The sequence below is a fragment of the Physella acuta genome, unplaced genomic scaffold (assembly GCF_028476545.2).
Source record: "Physella acuta isolate Inbredline_101_S28 unplaced genomic scaffold, ASM2847654v3 ptg001434l, whole genome shotgun sequence".
NCBI lineage: Eukaryota > Metazoa > Mollusca > Gastropoda > Physidae > Physella > Physella acuta.
The window spans coordinates 22,455-48,347 of record NW_026732949.1 but is presented as its reverse complement, the minus strand read 5'-3'; the positions used below and the strand labels follow the sequence as shown (position 1 = coordinate 48,347).

The 25,893-nt window shown below is 40.8% G+C and overlaps 1 protein-coding gene across 1 annotated transcript in view; it reads right to left on the bottom strand.

The window, feature by feature from the left end:
* LOC131927724 (serine/threonine-protein kinase D1) overlaps positions 1-20,625 on the bottom strand; it is a 61,035-nt gene extending 40,410 nt beyond the window's left edge. The window contains exon 1 of the mRNA XM_059283507.1: positions 20,490-20,625. The gene's annotated coding sequence lies outside the window, so the exon portion shown is untranslated. The remainder of the gene's footprint in view (positions 1-20,489) is intronic.
* Between the last annotated feature and the right edge of the window lie 5,268 nt (positions 20,626-25,893).

Here is a 25,893-nt window from a genome sequence, read left to right as displayed (position 1 = left end):
TTCTCTGGTCATTGGCACAACTTGACCAACTGTCCAATTCTCTGGTCATTGGCACAACTTGACCAACTGTCCAATTCTCTGGTCATTGGCACAACTTGACCAACTGTCCAATTCTCTGGTCATTGGCACAACTTGACCAACAACAGTAGTCCAATTCTCTGGTCATTGGCACAACTTGACCAACTGTCCAATTCTCTGGTCACTGGCACAACTTGACCAACAACAGTAGTCCAATTCTCTGGTCATTGGCACAACTTGACCAACAACAGTAGTCCAATTCTCTGGTCATTGGCACAACTTGACCAACAACAGTAGTCCAATTCTCTGGTCATTGGCACAACTTGACCAACAAAAGTAGTCCAATTCTCTGGTCATTGGCACAACTTGACCAACAACAGTAGTCCAATTCTCTGGTCATTGACACAACTTGACCAACAACAACCAAATTCTCTGGTCATTGGCACATCCATACCCAAAAATAGACCTTTGTCTTATAACCGATCCATCTAGACCAGCAAGAGAAGCCCGTCAGATCTTAACGATGTAAGGCTTGATATCACCAGCATGCGATGATGGATGTGTATAAGAAACATCCCCTCACTGTAGAATGGTGCAGATGAATTATGTATGGCCATCACCACACAAAGGATAGGTTAACGACGGGACACGCACTAGTAGTCTGTCATATGGACTTATTGACAGACGATCTTTTGACGGATCCGTTTTTAATAAAACATATTCAACACACACATGCTTGCCACTTCTTTTCTTGATTAACTTCAAGGGTTGAACAATAACTATTGTTTAAAAAATTCTTTTATAACCAGGCACATTCAAACAAACGTTTTCTCAGACGTGTGGACAGTCAGACACAGACAAGGATAAAAAGTACGGTAAAAGTTGGTCCATTGGAACAAGTACGGTAAAAGTTGGTCCATTGGAACAAGTACGGTAAAAGTTGGTCCATTGGAACAAGTACGGTAAAAGTTGGTCCATTGGAACAAGTACGGTAAAAGTTGGTCCATTGGAACAAGTACGGTAAAAGTTGGTCCATTGGAACAAGTACGGTAAAAGTTGGTCCATTGGAACAAGTACGGTAAAAGTTGGTCCATTGTAACAAGTACAGTAAAAGTTGGTCCATTGTAACAAGTACGGTAAAAGTTGGTCCATTGTAACAAGTACGGTAAAAGTTGGTCCATTGGAACAAGTACGGTAAAAGTTGGTCCATTGTAACAAGTACGGTAAAAGTTGGTCCATTGTAACAAGTACTGTAAAAGTTGGTCCATTGGAACAAGTACGGTAAAAGTTGGTCCATTGTAACAAGTACGGTAAAAGTTGGTCCATTGTAACAAGTACGGTAAAAGTTGGTCCATTGGAACAAGTACGGTAAAAGTTGGTCCATTGTAACAAGTACGGTAAAAGTTGGTCCATTGTAACAAGTACGGTAAAAGTTGGTCCATTGGAAGAAGTACGGTAAAAGTTGGTCCATTGAAACAAGTACGGTAAAAGTTGGTCCATTGGAACAAGTACGGTACACAATAGCACATCTGATTGACGTGTTAGTATCGTCCATTGATAAAGTCATGGTAACAAGAAAAGCTGATTCCGACGGGGTGTTTGAGAGTACTGAGTATTGTGACTAAATAGTTTTTTCCCCCTTTTTCAATTTCTAAATACTTTAAAAGAAATAATACAAGCGGACATAGCTACTCCATTTTTACATGTAAAACTAAAAAAAAAATTCCGGTTCAAATCACTACTCCTAATGATGTGTTGTAATACTTTGAATTTTTTTTTTCTCAATGTCTTTTGTGTTTTCTATTTGATCTGCTATGCTGACTCCACACTTGGGATATTTTTAGCAGGAGTCAACAATTTGTGAGCTTTCAAAATTTGATTCAAAGAAAAACTAATTAGTTCTACTTTAACATGATTATTATTATACTAAAAGTTCTAGATCTAGCCCTGTCAACCAGACACCAGATCATGTGTCATAATGTGTCAGACAGCAGGCCAGATCACTGAGACACCTTTAGACAACCCAACAAGACATTTTAATGACGCTCTCTGTAACAACGACAATATGGCTGTGATTAAAAACTCCCCCGTACCTTGACACGAGAAAAGAAATGTAATGACGAGATTGAAATGATCTCATTAAAACTTGTGTAACTAGGACAGCTGGAGAAACAGATGCTGATGGATGGTTGGGTCAGTCAGTGCGGCGATCTTAAAACACATATCATGGCCCGGTAGTGTTGGCCTTCACTGCTCCTGTTTATAGTTGGTTACATGGGTCTGTGATCGGATGGGAGATGGGGGTCTAAGAACAAACAAGGATTCAATTGGGGTTAAAAGACTATAAAGGGTGGGGTGGGCATAATGGGGTTTTGGTTGGTTTTGTACAGCCGATAGACCTTCTGCGACCTGGAAACTGGGTGGCCTAGTTACGTTTAAATTTAAATGAATAGAAGAAGAGAAAAAAAAAGTATATTTTTTATATAGGCCTAACGTAAGTCATTTAAATTTGTAGGCCATATGTCGGTCTGTTTCGAACGACGTAACATTCAAAGTGAACACAAGAGAAAGAAGAACTTCAATCATCGACACATTTCGGGTGCGGTAAAATTTGGAACACCGGATCCATTGGACTTGAAATACGTCAGCGGTAATCACAAGATGTTCTTTTAACGTTTGTTTGGCTGCTCAGTTGAATGGGTGCGCGAGAAACAAAGAGCTCAGCGCTTGAAAGGATGGGTGTCAGGTAGCTGTGTGCGTTACGTATGTGGGTGCGTCAGGTTAAGGCTAATTGGTTTATTCCAATTTTTTTCTGTCTAAATCTACAAGTTATGAAATAAGTAGTTTAGTAAAAGCTTGATGAAAGTCTGAAACAACAGTCACAACAGATGAGGCTCGTTAGCTAGGGACAGCCACTCTTCTAGGAGAGATAACTCCAAAATCAAACAACTGTTGCCTTGTAGTTTGTTCTTGGTTGGACAAAGGCTATGGAAGAAAATCCAATAAGAAAAGCAGGCTAAAATCGGAGTCAATGGCCTCAATGGCGCATAACCAGTTGACACGTAATCCTTAATTGTGATGGAAGCATGGTCGAGTCGGTAAGCTCATGGTTGATACATTCGAAAAAAAAAGTCTCGAGTTCAAACCCTCTGGCAGATAAGACTCGATCCCTCCCAACACTAAAAATTAAGAACGAAGAAGAAGAAAAAAGACACTACAGGCTGATCTAGCGGGACAGGGTCTGGCGAGGGTGGACATGGAGATTTCATCTCTATTGTTGTTGGGGCAGATTCCTGATGAAACACAGCAGCGACTGGTTTACACATTTACACACCGGCTGTCGATTCGAGTTGAAATAAGTTGAAACTAAAATAAAAAGTAGATTTATACACCGGCTGTCGATTCGAGTTGAAATAAGTTGAAACTAAAATAAAAAGTAGATTTATACACCGGCTGTCGATTCGAGTTGAAATAAGTTGAAACTAAAATAAAAAGTAGATTTATACACCGGCTGTCTATTGGAGTTGAAATGAGTTGAAACTAAAATAAAAAGTAGATTTATACACCGGCTGTCGATTCGAGTTGAAATAAGTTGAAACTAAAATAAAAAGTAGATTTATACACCGGCTGTCGATTCGAGTTGAAATAAGTTGAAACTAAAATAAAAAGTAGATTTATACACCGGCTGTCGATTCGAGTTGAAATAAGTTGAAACTAAAATAAAAAGTAGATTTATACACCGGCTGTCGATTCGAGTTGAAATAAGTTGAAACTAAAATAAAAAGTAGATTTATACACCGGCTGTCTATTGGAGTTGAAATGAGTTGATACTAAAATAAAAAGTAGATTTACACACCGGCTGTCTATTGGAGTTGAAATGAGTTGAAACCAAAATAAAAAGCAGACTGGCTGAGAAGCCGTGTTTCTTCCGTGGAGGCTCTCACCCCCCCTCCCATTGTTTGTCGTCGTCCCCCCTGTAGAAGTTTCAAATCCGTGTCCTCCTTTTCGGAGAAAAAATGTCTCAAAGAAACCCTATCGTTTCGGCTACAGCCAAAAACCAAAATATGATATACTTGTATAATGGAATCAAGAAAGAGGCTTGTGTCATTCTGCGGCCCACCAAGCCTGACTGATCAATGAAAAGAAAATATAAAACACTTTATCATTTAGACAGGCACACCCACGCATTCACTAATGGAGTAAAATCTTGCCTGACTTTTTTTATCACCCATTTGCAATAATCAACATTTTTAGCATTATTATCCAACTTAAAATCCTTTAAACCACCCCCCTCCTCCCTCAGAAAATCTACAAATGAAATAAAAAATCAATTTTTTGTATGAATTTTTTATGGCATAAATCGGAGAGCTAATCTGATTCAAGTAATTCCTAGAAGCCGACTCGACGCTGAAAACTCTATTAATGTCTGCCGTTCTGGCGGGAGATTTTCATTATGGGAGTGCATGCCTTCACGTTCGGCTTCAGATCTTTAAACACGGCTTAAAACACTGGCACCGGCGGGAGCTGGGGAATCCCGGAGCCGGGCAGGTCTGGGAAAACAATGGGAGCCGGGGGGGGGGGACGTGATGAGAAATGTTTCTTTAACGTTAATTGTAACAACGTCAATTGACGATAGAGTGGGGTGGGGGTGGAGGGGGGGGGGGGACGACGACGACAAAATTATTTCCATCTAATGTATACTCGTGTAGGCCAACATGTTTTGTGGTTCTCAACCTTTTAGACATTGTCAGTTGTCAGATGAAAACAACCACATGCAGTAGGCAATTAGAATGTCAAAAGTTTCAATAATTTAATTTATGACTAGTAGTAAAGCTATCTTGTAGGCTTACAATCTACAACATTACAAAAAAATTTGATGTTAGTAACCACAAGTCATAAAAAAATGTCCCCAGTCTATCAGGCTTAAAAGAAATACGTCCCCATCCTCACAGCCGCCATCTAGACATAAATATAAGAAGGCGGGTTTTAAATATATATATTTTTTTAAAATCCCTTAATACCGTTGATGTTAAAATGAAAGGGGATCTGTTTTAAAAAGATGTATAGCCGCGCCTTATTTCTGGACTAGCTAGCTGCAAGCAACAAAACCTTGACAGACAGCTACAAACAACAAAAATCTTGTTAGAAAGACAGCTACATGCAACAGAAACCTTGACAGACAGTCAGCTACATGCAACAGAAACCTTGACAGACAGTCAGCTACATGCAACAGAAACCTTGACAGACAGACAGCTACATGCAACAGAAACCTTGACAGACAGTCAGCTACATGCAACAGAAACCTTGACAGACAGACAGCTACAAGCAACAGAAACCTTGACAGACAGACAGCTACAAGCAACAGAAACCTTGACAGACAGTCAGCTACAAGCAACAGAAACCTTGACAGACAGTCAGCTACAAGCAACAGAAACCTTGACAGACAGTCAGCTACAAGCAACAGAAACCTTGACAGACAGTCAGCTACATGCAACAGAAACCTTGACAGACAGACAGCTACAAGCAACAGAAACCTTGACAGACAGTCAGCTACATGCAACAGAAACCTTGACAGACAGTCAGCTACATGCAACAGAAACCTTGACAGACAGTCAGCTACATGCAACAGAAACCTTGACGGACAGTCAGCTACATGCAACAGAAACCTTGACAGAGAGACAGCTACAAGCAACAGAATCTTGTTAGACAGACAGCTACAAGCAACAGAAACCTTGACAGACAGACAGCTAGAAGCAACAAAAACCTTGACAGACAGCTACAAGCAACCTAATCATCTATGTTTTTTTCAAAATCCCCGGCTTAACTGTGAAATAAAACCCTCTTCAACTCAGCGGCAATCAATATCATTTAATTAAAAACATACACTTGTTTTAGGCTACAGTGAGAGAAAAATGGCGAACTTTCCTAACGTCACCCACCCTCAATTACAACAGTATGGATCGGCGTTATACTTGACAACATTGGCGTGCATATCGCACACAAACACACCGATATGAAACCCCCACAAGAGAGGTCGGAGGTCAAACACAACAATCGATCGGGGCTTTGTTGTATCTGTAAACTTGTTGAAGTCTTTGTTTACAGGAGGGAATACAGTTCTTACAGGACAAGGGAGGGAATAAATCAGTTACAGGACAAGGGAGGGAATACAGTTCTTACAGGACAGGGGAGGGAATAAACTTATTCCAAGACAAGGGAGAGAATACAGTTCTTACAGGACAAGGGAGAGAATAAAGCAGTTAGCCCACATAACAAGGGAGGGAATAAAGCTCACGCAGGACAAGGGAGATAATAAAGCTGCTGCAGTTCACCACAAGTTTACTGCCAAATGAGGACACTACATCAACTGGCTAACTCCACATGATGCCACAGCCGACAGGCATACAGCTCTGTACATACAGCTCTTACATCTCTACAGCGCTATTACAGCCCTACAACACGCAGGTCTGACGATCTGGCTATACAGGAATAGGACTGGACGAGCTACATACTGTGTAGTAGGTGACCAACACACCATACACACTGTGTAATAGGTGACCAACACATCACCGTGTAATAGGTGACCAACACCCACCTAACCCATGACACAGTGGACGTGCTACACACCATACACACCATGTGTAATAGGTGACCAACACCCACATAACCCATGACAAACTGCTGAGAGCTGAAACATCCAGGATGCTGTGTAGGGCCGGCCACCCACTGGGCTAGTTATTGCCAGATAATTGAGGGGACTGTGAGTTATTTCCCCTGACGGCCAATCGATGGATAATTATATTAAATGCAGGGGGATTGTTCAAAAGGTGTTGGAATGAAATGTTCAGATTTTCGAATTTCGTTCTAGATTTGCGTCATATCAGCCACATCTCACAAGTGGTAAATAAATGATCGTCAGGTCACAAGATATACGGCCCGTGTTAAGTCGAACAAGCCAAGGTCTGAAATGTAAAGGTTTGGAGAGTGCTATAAGGTCTGTGGTTATAAAATATCATACTCTATACAGGACTATATCTTTAGTGAAGAGGATGGCATCAGATTTATTCTTGTGCATACCAATAACACACATTAAAGATGAATAATTTTACACAATATGTTTAACAGCTATGCATATAGCTAATTCAACTCTACTCATCATCGGCTATACTAAAACGAAGCTCCCTTATCTGGTACGTAATTCTATATTCATCGCGTCGTACCCACACTACAGACATTCTATAAAACAGCAAATACCCTCGAACCATACCGTCTATCGTCAATACTAATTAACTCTAAAACGTCCTTATTAATTTTAATGCCTTACTCTATCTTTAGTCCAGTTACTTATACATCTACAAAAAGACAGAGCGAGTTAGTTCACAATTGCACGCCACCGACATAAAGTTCAAAACCGTTTCAGATTTCTGGACTTGTTTTTAGTTAATGAAATTTCCAATTCGAAAAAGAACGGTTTTTATTGCAAACGATGATGATAATCGGTATTACGATAGTCTGTAGACGACATAGACGAGGGACTTGGGATAAAATACGGACAGCACTGGACAACACCGGCCACTCGATGGGTCAGGCCTGACTCTCTTGACCGTCTCCACCTAATTGTGAACTCAAGCACCCTGTTCAATTCCACGGGCCGGTCTCCACCCAAGGGAGATAATAAAAAAACTGAATTTAAAAGCGATAGAACAGCCCTAATTCGATCGGGGGTCGGGGTCATCAACTGATGTTTGGCTTTCAGATGGGTACACCTAGAACGTTCTGTGTGACGACATAGCTGATTTTATAGCCAGCCTTACCAGATAGAACAGAGATACACAGATACACACTGAGTTCATCCATCACATCGGCCCTACAGATGCTGGTTTCTAACATCAAATCGGCCCTACAGATGCTAAACTCAACCATCACATCGGCCCTACAGATGTGAAACTATCAAGATCCCAGTGCAGAAAGCTGGTGTCTAGATAAAAAACAACTTGACATCAAGAGAACAAATTGGACATTTAACTGCGGGGACAAGGTAATGATTTTCCTGGAGATTTTATTTTAAAAATAAACTGACCAAGCCATATAAAATAGACTCATTATGTATTAAAGGTGACACACTCTTTTCATCAACCATGGGTGATGTTAACATGGACCTCTACACTTCTCTCTACAATGACTAAGGTTATTATAATTTTAACCGGTGGTTTTTTTGTGTTGTTATCAATTTTAATTAATCTCCAGGTCAATACACTTTTGTTCCAAGATCCTGCATAATCTGGCACATTGTTCTATCACAGTGACACCTTTTATCGAGATAAGCACAAATGGACGTTGAAAACCTAATTGAATATTCAACAAAAACAAAATTATCATTAATCCATTATTCTCGGGCAAAAATCACATTTATCTTTTGCCTGGAGATCTGCAATCTCGACTACAACATGGAATCTGAAGCATTTTATCCCTGCATAATCAGCCAGCCAGGACAAATCCATCACACTGAAGCCATTGTCTCTGGGTTTGTTCTGCATTGCAGAATAATCTCGCACCCCGCCATTATACCGCCATGAGGAGAAAAATACCCCCAGCTCCGTGGAGCGATCAGGAGAAATTGGGGGCAGAGCTAAGATCAAATATGCGCACGGGCCAACCCCTCCCCCCAATTCAATGCGGTGTGGTATAACAAGTAATACCTCTGTAAACCATGTATATATCGTTTGCGTGGATGATACACCGGACGTATTCCTACATTGCACAATTCTAGACTTATTTCATACAGAATAAACAACAAAGGTATTAGATTTAAGAATCTGGCTGAGCTGGTCTTTATTTCGGAATATTATTTGAAAAAAAAATATGAACGATTACAAAAAAGATGAGAAAATAAAGAGAGAAGATAATCTCTATTCAAACAGAACACTTTCCTTTTTAGATATTCCCAATACTCTTCTCAACATTCTGATATTTTTATGTTATTTCTATTGCTTTTGTATTCCATAACATTTTGCTATTATAAAAAAATGTTATTCCAATAGCGGTGTTCGATCGCCAATTGGAAGTTTTGTCTAGCTTGTTTACGTATGCTTGTCACACGGCCCCCACTTGTGTGTAAACAAATCAAGCAAGTCGATCGGTGTTCGATCGCCTATTGGAAGTCTTGTCTAGCTTGTTTACGTATGCTTGTCACACTGCCCCCACTTGTGTGTAAACAAATCAAGCAAGTCGAGATGTGATCGGGCATTCACAGACACGTCGCGCCGCTCGGTGCACTTAAGTCACTGTCTCATTCTACAATAGGTGGGCTACATCGTGTGTAAGACTAGCCTATGGTGTCAATGTCGTGTGCAAGACTAGGATAAAGTGTCAATGTCGTATGCAATTAAGGCTATGATGTCAATGTCGCGTACAGTGCAAACCGAGGCTAAAATGTCAATGTCGTGTCTAAGACTAGGCTAAAATGTCAATGTCGTGTGCAAGACTAGGCTAAAATGTCAATGTCGTGTTCATAACTAGGCTGAAATGTAAATGTTGTATGCAAGACTAGGCTATAATGTCAATGTCACGTACAGTGCAAGCCGACATAAAATGTCAATGTCGTGTGTAATACTAGGCTAAAATGTCCACATTGTGTTCTTCTAAATATAACTTGATTGTCCGTTTTGTTGTTAATGCTAAATAAAATTGCTGAAATAGGCTAAAATGTCCATATAGTTGTATAGACTAATTGAGATTTCATGTATGATGATTAAGTAAAATTGTCCACTGTGACCTAGACAAACGGCTATTACAACACCAACCAACATTTGATGTAGCTGGTCAATATCTACGTGATGTATGCGGGCGGTAACTAGACTGTTTTATATCAACACCAACCAACATTATGTTGTAGCCAGTCAATAACTACGTGATGTAAGCTGGCGGTAACTAGACTGTTCTATTACAACACCAACCAACATTTATTGTAGCAAGTCAATAACTACGTGATGTAAGCTGGCGGTAACTAGACTGTTCTATTACAACACCAACCAACATTTATTGTAGCAAGTCAATAACTACGTGATGTAAGCTGGCGGTAACTAGACTGTTCTGTTTCAACACCAACTAACATTATGTTGTAGCAAGTCAATATCTACGTGATGTAAGCGGGCGGTAACTAGACCGTTCTATTACAACACCAACCAACATTTGTTGTAGCCAGTCAATATCTACCTGATGTAAGCTGGCGGTAACTAGACCGTTCTATTACAACACCAACCAACATTTGTTGTAGCCAGTCAATATCTACGTGATGTAAGCTGGCGGTAACTAGACAGTTCTATTACAACACCAACCAACATTTGTTGTAGCTGGTCAATATCTACGCGATGTAAGCTGGCGGTAACTAGACCGTTCTATTACAACACCAACCAACATTTGTTGTAGAGCTAGTCAATACCTACGTGTTGTAAGCTGGCGGTAACTAGACCGTTCTGTCCAACACATGAGCTGATTTAGATTCAGGTGATTTTTATTTTAATGAGCGTCGAACGATTAGCTGTCACATTGATGAACATCAGCTGTCACTGATACAAAGGGTAATTGCGTTGATTGCTCCCCCCCCCACCCCTTTAACAAATATAATCAAAGGCTGTTGAGAAAAAAAAATTAATCGTTTGAAATGTTTTAAAATGAAGAAATAAAAGGGGAAGTAAATTTCTTCGCGTCGGACTAGGAAGGTCGTTAACTTTTATTATTGTTTGGATCAGTCGAATTTGTCGAGATTATAGATAACAAACAGTGATTGGTTGGCCCGTCGTTAAAGTAAACAAGCTCATAGAAACTTGTGAAGGGACAACAACCATTATTCTACAAATTGTTTAAGAAGTTTACTAAAATTCAGTCTCCACTGTATGCATTCTCTAGCTTTGCTCCACCATTCTCTATCCACCATTCTCTAGCTTTGCTCCACCATTCTCTATCCACCATTCTCTAGCTTTGCTCCACCATTCTCTATCCACCATTCTCTAGCTTTGCTCCATCATTCTCTATCCACCATTCTCTAGCTTTGCTCCACCATTCTCTAGCTTTACTCCACCATTCTCTAGCTTTACTCCACCATTCTCTAGCTTTGCTCCACCATTCTCTATCTTTGCTCCACCATTCTCTAGCTTTGCTCCACCATTCTCTATCTTTGCTCCACCATTCGCTAGCTTTGCTACACTATTCTTGCTCCACCATTCTCTAGCATTGCTCCACCGTTCGCTAGCTTTGCTCCACCATTCTTGCTCCACCATTCTCTAGCATTGCTCCACCGTTCGCTAGCTTTGCTCCACTATTCTTGCTCCACCATTCTCTAGCTTTGCTCCACCATTCTCTAGCTTTGCTCCACTATTCTTGCTCAACCATTCTCCAGCTTTGCTCCACCATTCTCTAGCTTTGCTCCACCATTCGCTAGCTTTGCTCCACTATTCTTGCTCCACCATTCTCTAGCATTGCTCCACCATTCTCTAGCATTGCTCCACCATTCTCTAGCATTGCTCCACCATTCTCTAGCATTGCTCCACCATTCTCTATCTTTGCTCCACCATTCTCTAGCATTGCTCCACCATTCTCTATCTTTGCTCCACCATTCTCTAGCTTTGCTCCACCATTCTCTAGCATTGCTCCACCATTCTCTATCTCTGCTCCACCATTCTCTATCTTTGCTCCACCATTCTCTAGTTTTGCTCCACCATTCTCTAGCATTGCTCCACCATTAGAGTAGGACGGTCCCTCTAGCGTGTAGCACCAGTAGAACAGCAGACGCTAATGGGAAAAACAAATCTCTGGCTTGGCACATCCCTGGCTCATGTGACAAGTCAATAAATTCAACTTTTTTTTTATACAGCGGTGTTTGCTGTACGTCAACACTAGTAAAACACAACAAACACGGGTCTTTTAGAAACTGTAACACAGGTCATTTAGAAACTGTAACACAGGTCTTTTAGAAACTTCAACACAGGTATTTTAGAAACAGTAACAAACACAGGTCTTTTAGAAACTCTACCACAGGTCAATTAGAAACTAACAAACACGGGTCATTTAGAAACTGTAACAAACACTAGAAAAACACAACAAACACAGTTCATTTAGTAAAGTGATATCAAAACCGTCGACATTTTGAATACTGGCCACCAAATTCAGTAACCTTTCTACGCCTACATATCGTCAGATGGTAAAGATGGCGCATACGTTAAAAGCTGGGGTCCAACTAGTGTTACTGACAACTTCAAGTTTATTTAAAGTACAAATCCCGCAACTGACCGTAAAAAAAAGGTACCTTTAAAAACACATTAGTTATCAGTCACGTACCGTGTGACATGATTTAAGCCTCAGAAAGTGCATTAAGACAAGACGCTTATAGACCACGGGAGAGGCGTTAAACACACTTGTTCAGATCGACTGATTCACTAATTTAACCACTGATGACTAACCAACTATTTCAGACTGAGGGTTATATTCAATTGTTATCTACGTAGTAAAATGGATTTTAATTTATTGAAATCTTTCATTGGTTAAAAAAAAAGCACGAAACGATTAACAACTTCTCTGTGAAATAAAAAGGATTTAAATTAATGTATTCGGTTCGTAAATTTTATCTTGACCGACGTTTTTATGTCTGTTCTTTCAACTGATTTAAAACAAAAGCCAAATTGCTTAAAGTTCTAAAGTATAAAGATATTATCATCAGCCATCTGGACGACCCAGATAGGCCAGACTTCCCTAATGAGTGAGTGCAGTAGCGGGTTGAGCTAGAATAGGGCGTAGTCTGAGTGTGTGGAGACAGACAGTGTAGTGTAAGACTTTCCTAATGAGTGAGTGCAGTAGCATGCATTCATTGAGCGGTCTACAGGAGGGCGTAGTCTGAGTGTGTATAGACAGACAGTGTAGTGTAAGACTTTACTAATGAGTGAGTGCAGTAGCATGCATTCATTGAGCGGTTGGAGCTAGAATAGGGCGTAGCCTGAGTGTGTATAGAAAGACAGTGTGGTGTAAGACTTTCCTAATGAGTGAGTGCAGTAGCATGCATTCATTGGGCGGTCTACAGGAGGGCGTAGTCTGAGTGTGAGGGTGACAGAGGGTAACATCATGTCTCCATAACGGGAGAGGGAACTGTAGATACGACACAAAACTTGACATGTTTGAAGCAAGCATGTGTTTGTTGCATACGACACATGTTCGCCTCATAGGATGAGGTTAGAGACAGTGTGTTTTGGGCATCTCTCCGAGGGACACTGCCCCGGAAGTTTAAAAATCTCCCCCCCCCCCCCGGGAACAGGAGAGAAATGTCTAATAGAAACCTTGGTTAAGGCTTGATTAAAAAACAAACATATTATACCTTGAAATAAAATAAACTGGCTAATAAAATCTTTGAAAATACTATGCATCCTGAATCTACAATCGATTAGCCCTAAAATATGTTGGCCTAAGTGAAATTATATCTGCGGGCCATTTAACTTTGAATCAGATTAGATCAAGCCGGATGTATATCATTTTATATTGGCAAACTTTTACTTTCTCTAAAGAATGGAAGAGATATATTTCAAGAGAGCAATCAAAACTTAACATGTAGTAACAGCTCTGTCTCTCCCCTCGAGTGTTGGACGTGTATATTTTCCCTTGCTTTCATACACCGCGACAGGTATTTAATCCTGTCGCACTCTGGTTTGATGGATGAGGGTGTCATCAATATGGATTGACAAGAGACGTGTGTATGGGGGAGGGGGTGATTGGGGGGGGGGGGGGGCACACAACAGACCAGAAGCCACGGAGAGACGAGCAACAAGAGATGTCAATATTGCTTTTACATCTTTCCAAAAAAATGTCTGGAAGTTTATAGACATCAACACGAACCTTTATCTTGTAATACACTTGGACTGAAGTTTATTTTCATGTGTTTAAGTTGGGTGATGAAACAAGGACATAGTAAGGAAGTGTTAACATTACCGTGAACAACATATGAGACATGTAATGAGACATGTAATGTGACATATAGTGAGACATATAATGAGAGATGTAATGAGACGAGTAGTGAGACATGTATTGAGACATGTAGTGAGACAAGTAGTAAGACATGTAGTGAGACACTGGTAGTAACGTCTTAACATTACTGATGACGTGAACATAAGAGACATGTGGTGAGACATGTAATTAGACATGTGGTGAGACATGTAATGAGACATGTGGTGAGACATGTAGTGAGACATGTAATGAGACATATTGTGAGACATGTAGTGAGACATGTAATGAGACATGTAATGAGACATGTAGTGAGACATCTAGTGAGACATGTGGTGAGACAAGTGATGAGACATGTAGTGAGACATGTGATGAGACATGTAATGAGACATGTAATGAGACATGTAGTGAGACATGTGGTGAGACATGTGGTGAGACATGTGGTGAGACAAGTGGTGAGACATGTGGTGAGACATGTGGTGAGACATGTGGTGAGACATGCAGTGAGACATGTAGTGAGACAAGTGGTGAGACATGTGGTGAGACATGTGATGAGACATGTAGTGAGACATGTGGTGAGACATGTAATGAGACATGTAGTGAGACATGTGGTGAGACATGTGGTGAGACATGTAGTGAGACAAGTGGTGAGACATGTGGTGAGACATGTGGTGAGACATGTGGTGAGACAAGTAATGAGACACTGGTAGTCACCTGCAAGACTGGTACAACTGGAACTGAGCCGCTGGGTGGTGACTCGCAGTGACGACATGGTCATCTGGCACCGGACACACGGGACTTGAGAGAGGAACTCTTGGAGAGACAGATGGTCAGTTCACGGCAGGCTATGCCAGGCGGAAATTTAATGCGCCATTTTTTTTAGTTATTCGTTATCCTTCCAGGCTTTCAACAGAGAGACACAAATGTTTTGCTGAAATCCTACGAATATCCAACGGCAAGATACTTGGTAACCCAAGGAGAAACAGCCAACAATTTCTCTCTTGACCACTTAATTCAGTATTCGGGTTCTACTACACTAGTTGCTGATATTGACCACTTTATTAACACATGAATACTCTAGTGAAATGTAACAGTTCACTATAGAAACATTTGAATGTACGCGACAAAAATATCCTCGTCACCAATAATGATTAAAACATCCGTCCTGTATGCTCATACAATAACACAAGGCCCTCGTCATACAATACACTAGACCTCTGTCATACAATACACACTAGACCTCTGTCTACAATACACACTAGTCAGCAGTAGATCAACAATACCCACTAGCCTTTAGCTGTCAAATAATTTGTACCATGACCACACATCCCGAGCTGAAATCCAACACGATCATAATTTCAATTATTTAATTACTCGCACTAGTAATTATGTTTGAATAATTAATGAGCACAAATCACAACACGTGCATCAATAATTCACGCGCACAACTCGTATTCTAATAACTGACGAGTCCCAACAATTCACGAGTACAAATCAAAATCCGTGTCCCAATAACTGACGAGTACAAATCAAAATCCGTGTCCCAATAACTGACGAGTAGATGAACAGAAATCAGCGAAGTGTTCCCCTTAACTTGGAGCACTTGAGATAATGAAAACAGAGATCATCTTCTCATCAGCATCCTGCCGACAGATTTCTCTTGACGACACAAACACTTGAGCTATTTTAAACTCCCCATTTCTCGGCCAATACAATCCGTGATTAAAGTATCAAATTTGATTCGTTACAAATCAAACAATGGCACTGAATCAACACGAGATTTATGAATACAACAACACAATGAAAGTCAATAAAACAACGACAGCAAATCACCGTGGATTAAACAAACTTGCTTGCACACTTCTACACAAATTTAACAGCTATTTATTTTTTTAATTAACCCAAACACATTCTGAAATTTAAAACCAGTTTAAAAGAGAATCCCGCAAGACATTTAATGCCTCCGTTAATTCAAGCCGCAATGCTTGCACAATGCGAAAACTCTGGTTTAGAGTTTTAACTATTGATATCGCGGTCTCAGGTTTCACGCGATTAACCTTAAGCAGTTAACAAAACGTGATGTCCCCGTGAATAGAACATTGAAATGATTGAGTAAAATTAGAACTGCATAGATTTCAAACACTGCCATCTATTTGTTACTTGAGTTCGACAGAACTTTATTTTAAAAATCACTCCGAGAACTACTTTTTTTATTTTTCCAGAAATGATTTTGAAAACACTTTTAAAACAAAATAAAAAAGTGATCACCACACATTTCAAAATATGAAAGTGCACACTTGCCGGTTAAAGAATACTTAGAAAACTTATTTGACCAAAGTCTGGTTCAAACTTCTAGACAAGCTACACCACGCCGAAAATGTGAGCGCGCACCGTGTGAGGCGATAGTGTGTGGGGCGACAGTGTGAGATATCACGAGTGGGATATGTGGGAGCGCTCGGTCAGTTCACCCGTCCCCCCAGTTCACCCGTCCCCCCTACCCCCAGCTAGGATCCCCGCGGATGTGCCGAGCCACACTTACAATCAATAGTTCGCATTTTTGTCCGCTTTTTAACTTTTTGGGCGACAGGGAGAAGCATTAGCGGAAGATCACCTCTCCACTTTTATAAAGGGGATATCACCCCATAACAAGGTGGACGGGATGGGGGGGGGGGAACCAGGGGGAGGAAGGGTACCAATAATGGAATATCACTCTTCCACTTTTTTAAAAGGGGATATCAGCCCCATAACAAGGTGGACGGGATGGGGGGGGGGGAGCAATATTTAGTGGAATATCACCCTTCCACTTTTAAAAATATGATATCAAAGTCCCATAACATGGTGGATTGGGGTGGATGGGGACCAGGAAGGAGGTGGGGGGGGGAGCGCATCATTGGAATATAGCCCTTATACTTTTATAAAAGAGATATTAGAGTCCAACAACAAGGTAAAGAGAGGGATGAAGGGGAGGGGCGGTGAAATATCATCCTTACACGTTTTTAAATGATTGATCAAAGTCCCGTACCCATGTGGAGGGTGGGTGGGGGACTGGCCGTGTGACCGACGCTAGGATCACAAGTCAAAAGATAGGACCAGACCAGCTGATAGCAGGTCCCACGACGTGAGAGCATCTTCCATAATTAATTAACCACCGACCAAAGCGTGGTGTCAGACTTATCTCCATTCATATCTACTGGGGGAGGGGGGGGGGAAGAAATACCATAGGGGACTAAATATAGCTGGCTTTGAACATAAACAATGAGACTTTGGTTTAGGTCTAAACTAGAGGTAATAAATACATGGTTTAGATGTCTGTTTCAAGTCGCTTTATAGAGCTGGATTTGTCAGTAGGTTTTTAAACGTAAATAGTGATCATGATGGCTTAAGATGGAACAATAGCCCAGACCTGAGAATAAGGTGCCCCCCCCCCCCCCCATACTGTATACTGGGAGAAGCAGTCACATGATGTTTGCAGAGGTACAAGGTAAACTGTGACAAACATGTATATGTTAAATGTGTACGTTACCTAACCCGATAAATAAACTGATTTAATTCGAGTGGTTAGGTCAAGAGACTGTTAACCAACGCTAGATCTAGCTAACCAGGTTATCGGAGAACACACACGAATAAAAAAAAATTTTATTAACAGCATCCAACTTCTTTAAAACAATAACACCTATCATCCTACACGCATTAAAAAGTATGTGTCAATACTATTGTATCAAATTTCCCGTATGATATGTCATTTCAAAAGCTGAAAGATGTGTCAATCAATAAAAGATAAGGAGCAATGTGTGTGTGTGTGTGGGGGGGGGTGTCAGATTTTAATGTTGTATAGGCACATAGGAATCGATTAATAAATGAGTGGTGGGAACAAAGACTTAATAAAATTTATGAGTGGTAGGAACAATAAAAAGGTAAAATAATAAAAGGACATCTATACTTTTTTTCTACATCTGTCAGTGTAATGAGCGACAATGACTTAAATGATACTATCCGTAACCTTTGCTATTTCGGCAATCAATTTACAACCATTCACTGTTGTATCTTCTCCACATACCACTAAACTGTACTCGAACCCACAAGGCTACTAACGGCCACACCACTCGCCTCCACATACCACTAAACTGTAATCGAACCCACGACGTTAGTAACGGTCACACTAACCCGGAGGGTGGGGGGGGGGGGGGGGGGGGATGACAAGAGTAAGACAACAGACACAGAAGGGGAATTAATCAGCATTACCGTCTGCTCGCTGTCTGTAAGGGTTACGCAATACAGCGAGAGTCATTTTTCAAACAGACCTAACTACATTTTCACTCTCTAAATACATTTCTTCGTGTTAATAGGTTCTACTTTACCCGTGTTAATAGGTTCTACTCTCCCTGTGTTAATAGATTGTACTTTCTTCATGTCAATAGATTGTAATTTCTTCGTGTTCATAGGTTCTACTTTACCCGTGTTAATAGGTTCTACTCTCCCCGTGTTAATAGATTGTACTTTCTTCGTGTTAACATATTGTACTTTCTTCGTGTTAATAGGTACTTCTTGCTTGGTATGATTTGATTCTACCTCATTTCTTCTGTTGATTAGTTTCAATTTTATCTTAGTTTAAGATCCCTAGCGAACTGCTAATGATTTGCCAAAGTAGAAAATGAACTTATAATAACCCGATAGTAACGATAGACTAGTGAAAAGATTGTAAGCGTAATACACGACCTAATCTATAGCCTGTTCATATCCTTTTCCCTTCAGTATTCAGGAAACATGAGGCCGCGATATAGTCTGAAAGACTAGCAAAAAAAAATCCTCTGATAGTAAATATAGAAGCTAGTCTACAGCCTGACATAATATCAAAGACAGTGTCATTGATTTTGTGTTGACTGACCGAACATCCCATTTGTTTCAGGGAAATGTGTTACGGTTGATCACAGAGTCACATCAACGGCCACGCCCAAACCAATTTACCGGCCGATAGGGGCGGGACGCTCGTTCGAGGGAAAAGGGCCGAAGATAAAATGGCACCCACGTGCGGCTACGGTGTCGTCTGCTAGAGAAACGGCGACAGGCGCGCTGTAAACAAAGTAAGCGCTCAGAGCACCACCACCGGGGACCCAGCATAAAACAAAGCAAACATTAATTCGGTGGTTTTCATTCGATCTTAACACACATAATGGTGACCTGATGGATGGAGTAGGGTGGGGGAGGGAGAGATGTGAGGGGGAGGGCGAGTTGGGTGGGGGAGGGAGAGATGTGTGGGGGAGGGCGTGTTGGGTGGGGGAGGGAGAAATGTGTGTGAAGTGTGGGTAACATACTACACCCACATAGAAATACGTTTAAATATTAAAAGAACTATGAACTTATACATCTTCAAAAATGTTCGCACATCTAGCTAGATACATGTTTTGTTAAACCTATGACCTCATGACCTCACGTGATAGCTAGTGGAGCGTGGCGATATGACACTGTTGTGGTAGGATTTAGCCTATTGAGTCGTGAAATATTGATCAACAACGTTTGCACTTTTGCTTAATTTCTAAAGCCGTTGTCGCAGTAGGTATACGAGAAATATACGAAGGACTTTAGCGGATGACATACAACACCAACACAAGATATTTAAAAGAGAAAAAACAACGAAACAACACCCTAAGTTAATCGAGTTTACAAGTAAAGTTCTTGACTTAAGAAACCGGACGGTAAACGGAGCGCCAGCCCAACGCCGCGTCAAAGAAAATGGGCCCATTAAGTTAAGCATCTTTCATGGGCCTACGTCTGAGGCTGGTATTTGCGATCTCGCTCAATCTCGCTAATTAACGTGACTTGCCACATCTCCGGGTCGGACGCCGAGACTGTGCTCGAGGGCAGCGGAGTCAGACACAAAACGCGAGTCTTGGATTTAGTGGATGAGTCGAGCGGCGGTGGAGGCTGAGTAGGGGAGGTATGGGAGTCGGGGACCAGGATATTTAATTAGCATTGGCCTGCGGTCATTGAATTCTAGTTTATAACATATGGACGTACGTTTTACGACAACATAACCATAACATTTATCAGAGGGTTAAATTGTTAGGCATATAACACGACAGGATAGTTAATGAATTACTAACACACATTTTTAAAATAAGAAAAAACGCATTTTATCGCATTTCGTATACTGAAAAATGTGATCATTGAAAACAGCAGCCATAATTTGCTTAAAATTATTAGTTCATCATCATCTCATCCCATTCGTATCCAATCCACAATATATGGGGCAGATGAAGTAGAGCGCACCTGTTTCAATCACCTCGACGTACATGGGGTGGTGGTGTGGTCAGCACTATGTCCAGCCTCTATAATAGTTTCCCTTACGTGAGTTAGATGCCCACCGGAGCTGGGTGAACTCAGAAACGCTCGATAGTCTCGAACTCAGGACTGTCGTGTTAGCAGCCGTAAGCTCTACCATCCGACCACGCCGAGTTGCAATTAAAAGTTGCAAGAAAAAAACAACTGACCTGATAGCACGACTTCAATAAGGCATCCATCCTTGACGTCAGACACGTTGGTGACCTTCTGTAGGATGTTGGGGTCCGCGCAGTCGTGTCGGAACAACAGGAGCTTATCCACGATTTGATAGAAGCCATGTTCTGGGAACTGAAAGGGGAGAAAATATATGGTAGTGTATTGTACATGTACACCGGAACAGATGGTAGTGTATTGTACATGTAGACCGGAACAACAGGAGCTTATCCACGATTTGATAGAAGCCATGTTCCGGGAACTGAAAGGGGGAAAATAGATGGTAGTGTATTGTACATGTACACCGGAATAGATGGTAGTGTATTGTACATGTACACCGGAACAGATGGTAGTGTATTGTACATGTAGACCGGAACAGATGGTAGTGTATTGTACATGTACACCGGAACAACAGGAGCTTATCCACGATTTGATAGAAGCCATGTTCCGGGAACTGAAAGGGGGAAAATAGATGGTAGTGTATTGTACATGTACACCGGAACAGATGGTAGTGTATTGTACATGTAGACCGGAACAACAGGAGCTTATCCACGATTTGATAGAAGCCATGTTCCGGGAACTGAAAGGGAGAAAATAGATGGTACAATCTTGTTCTTGTACAAGGGGACATATGGTAGTGTGCTGTACATGTACACTGGTATAACAAACGGAGAGAAAACAGCTGGTAGTATGTGGTACATAAACACAGGGTCAGATGGTAGTATGTTGTATGGAGTAGCATATTCTTATTTCAAACATGGATACTTTGGAGCATGAGCTGGCGCTACAACGAGTTACAGCTATTTACAACTATGGCTATACTTGGTAGATAACATTATGCTCATAATACAACCTTTGTAATATGACTTCAGTACATACTAGGAGGCTTTACATTTATCTATACTTGGGTACTCAGGCTATTAAACCTATAAAGTTATATGGCTGTTATATGACTAAGTCCAAAACCTGGGTACTAAGGCTATGGCACCTACAATGGTGCTATGACTAAGTCCAAAACCTGGGTATTAAGGCTACGGCACCTACAATGGTGCTATGACTAAGTCCAAAACCTGGGTATTAAGGCTACGGTACCTACAATGGTGCTATGACTAAGTCCAAAACCTGGTTATTAAGGCTACAGCACCTACAATGGTGCTATGACTAAGTCCAAAACCTGGGTATTAAGGCTACGGTCCCTACTAAATATTTCGGACATGACTGATGGTTGGAATATGAAGGAAAAATTTCCCAAGAGATCTCAGTACGACGTGAGGTAAATACAAACATTCGTCTGGCTATTGATTTCCTTGATGGATTTATCAAAGAAAAAATCCCCAGTCAGACAAAGTCTACAGAACTTATCCCCACCCGCGGGAGGGATCAAGGCGTTATACCACATCATTAGTTTAGGCACCTCGTGTCGTAACTATCGTCTTTTACCAGTATGACATGATGCGCCTCATATACAACTATCATATTTTCTACCAGTATCACGTTATGTACCCTGTATTTAAAACAACCAGTGTCAGCACTAACTCAGTGCGTTAAGAGCACCATATGATGGGTCAGTAGTTCATCACACCTCCTGGACGCCAGGGTTCACCTGTCTGCTTACACAAACGGCAGGTGTCGGGGATGATATTGACTTCATTCATAGACCACGGGCTGACATCTAGTGGCAGGATACAGCTTCAGTCCTTGGGGAATGGGGGTGGCAGTGAGTGGGGCAGCCTAAATCGAAATAAACCCTTAGCCTTAGTTTGGGTCGGTGGGGACCACAGAGTGGTATCTTAGACAAAGTGTCGTACAGCGGCGCCCACCCCTCTCCATACCGGATCACAGCCGGATGCCTCCATCTATGTGGCTCGTCTTGGTCACGAACCCGTGGCCTTTGAAGTCCATCTAGGAACTCTTGCGACCTGGCCAGTGACCTTTACCGTAAGGCTATATTATACGCCCATATATACATATCCAATAGATTTAAGATTGTATTTTTTTAGTTTATACGACGTAAATTCATTTTTAAACGGTAAAGATACGGAGACACGAACGCACCATCGCCAATAGCGGAAATTTGTTAAGTTTTTATTTTGGGGGTATGGGTAGTAGTTTCTACCCCCCCCCTGCCATTCAGGTGAGGAAGTTATATTTACTCCATTAATAAACCGCGGTGGGATAACTAATGGTCAAAACACAAACTGACCTCTAACTTGTTTATTACTGCCGCTGTATATAAAACACACTATTCCTTTAATTTTTATGACCCCCCCCCCACTGTCATCAGCATTCAACTTTTGACACTACACGAGAGCACTACATTTATGACACCTTTCTGTGAAGAGCACTAAACGTATAACCCCCCCCCCCCCCCCAATTGCCAGGAGCACTAAACGCATCCCCCCCTCAAGCTGTTGGAAGGTACCTCTAAAATACCAGTAAAAAAAAATTAAAAATTACTTTCAATAAAAAAGGTACTGAACAAAATATAAATAGAAGCAGAAAAAATTATGATGTAATACAACATTATTGCATCCTTTTATTATCCATGACGAGTCCATTTCAACCTAACCTAACAAGTTGTAATGTCCAGGATCTGACAGCTACCCACACAAATAAAACCCCGCATGTATCCCTTACCCAGCATAACAAGCATACCTCCCAACTTAGTGTAACTACCTGGTCAAACAAACGTTGTGGGGACGTCATCAAACCAGGTGAACATTCTCTAAACGGTCGGCCCGTCTATTGTGTGGGTTTGTCTTAAGCTAACACTGGCGTTACCTGAACAATTTCACGGCGGGAGGACGGGTTTTCGATCGATACCCGGTGTTGACACTCGTCATTGCGGCGACATTGTGTCAAGGGAAGCTACCGCTTGAATAGCTATCAATACAGAGTAATCACCGATAGCTTCCCCTTAACTGGGTGAACTGGTGTAAACATTGCGTGCCTGCACGTTGACCTTATTTTGTTGTTTTGTTTTTAAGTTAAAAAAAAATACATTAGGGCTAAAAGCAAATGGTAGGCTATCACAATAAATAGAAAACGAAGCCGTTAAAAATACGACAAACATAATGTAGGATCACATTTTAAAAACGTATGATCAACAATAACAACTTCACATATCCTTTTGGTTGGACTCAATATTTTTTTTCTGACAACTGGGGGTTTAGAAGGGAAAAAATATTCGAAACGCCGGAACTCCTAACAAATGGAAAAATCTAAGCACACGGGAGGCACTTAGTGAAGATTATAGGCATGACAAGCGGAATATTTCAGTTTTCATCCCTTTGTTTTACAGTGAACTTTCCACTTAAGCAAGACGAAGGAAGATGGAACGGCGTGGTTGAATGGCAGAATGTTCGGCTGCTAGTCCGAATGTCTCGAGTCCGACATCGGGAATACAGGACGTACCACCCAGCTCTAATGCCTACCTGTTTCACGTTTGGGAAATACAGGGGTAGGGTATTGTGCTGACTACCATCCTTCACATGCCCAGGGGCCAAGAAACATATGAACTCTACTTCATCTGCCCTATGGATAATTAGGTATGAAGGAGAAAATTTACTTCTATAACAAAGAAATTTATTTTGAAAAAAATGCCAATGCGATATTAATAAAACTGATATTTTTTACAAATTTACTTATTGTTTTGTGGATTATCCAGATAATATTTGCCTCCCCCCCCCACCACTAGATGAGGTATTTGGTATCAAATGACTCATGTGTATTGCGGCACTGACATTTGTGTATGTAAATTACGGATTGCCCTAATCAAACAAGTACCTTACAGCCAAGGCCTAGATATTAGTTTAACAATACACAATTCTGTTACATCAATCGTATGACCTGGTGTTGGTGTAATGTTGGTACGGACGGGCTCAATAATCAAAAACCAGTTTCTACTGTACTCTCAACACTAGTGATGATAATGTCAAAATAAAATAACGCATTTTCTCATCTGATAGAAAAACATTGATGTCTCAACTGACCCAAGTATTACTCCCGCACTGAGACTTGAAGAATCGAAGGAAAATGTGGACATTTTTTTAATGTGATTTTTCCCCCAGTTCATTATAGGGCCCTCACTGATACCGGAGTTCTCGGCATATGGAGAAATAGAAAATATCATGTTGCTAACGGAAATGAGATTTTATCTAGCTAATGGAAAAGTTTGATTATGTTGCAGTACGTTTGAGCCCGATAGATGAATACAGAGGTAATTCTGTATATATATATATATATATATATATATATATATATATAAAAATATATATATATATATATATATATATATATATATATATATATATATATATATATATAAATCTAAGTGATTGCCAAGTTGGATTCGTATTTTTCGATCACTTTGGCACTGGTATAAAAACCATTAGATGATACAATATTTGGATCTCCATTTACAATGTAGATATTACAGATACTGGTAATGATTTAGGTAACCAAGAAATATATTGGGATGGGAACCTAAAATCCCCCCCCCCCCCCCCCCTACCACTGTTTTGTGACAACAATTATAACGGCAGTTATCCCACGTGTTCAAACTCTAATCAAATGAAACTATTTGAGCTATATAATAAGTCGGGAATATTCGCTCGTTTGGAATATATTTTCAATGTAAACATACACTTTGAATAACAACTTTAGGTTTTAAATTCAATACTATGTAATTTCTAAGTTTATTTTTTTAATTATTGAAAGGTTATTTGTAAAATAATAGTGGTAGGTGTTTGGTGGTGGCGCCCATAGCAACAATATACCATTAGTCCACTTCTGCATCATCACCAACCACAATAGACAGACACTCTTTTCTATTCGTGTGAAAATATAAAATGTAAAATTAATCTTTGATGAACATTGCAGGTAAGAGATAGCCACTTCCGGTTCATTTGGAACAACGTCTTTTAGCCCCTCTAGATAGCTTCAAATGTCCTTACACCAACAAAAGACGACCCAGCCCCTCTAGAGAGCTTCAAATGTCCTTACACCAACAAAAGACGACCCAGCCCCTCTAGAGAGCTTCAAATGTCCTTACACCAACAAAAGACGACCCAGCCCCTCTAGAGAGCTTCAAATGTCCTTACACCAACAAAAGACGACCCAGCCCCTCTAGAGAGCTTCAAATGTCCTTACACCAACAAAAGACGACCCAGCCCCTCTAGAGAGCTTCAAATGTCCTTACACCAACAAAAGACGACCCAGCCCCTCTAGAGAGCTTCAAATGTCCTTACACCAACAAAAGACGACCCAGCCCCTCTAGAGAGCTTCAAATGTCCTTACACCAACAAAAGACGACCAACTAGATCAGCCCCTCTAGAGAGCTTCAAATGTCCTTACACCAACAAAAGACGACCAACTAGATCAGCCCCTCTAGAGCTTCAA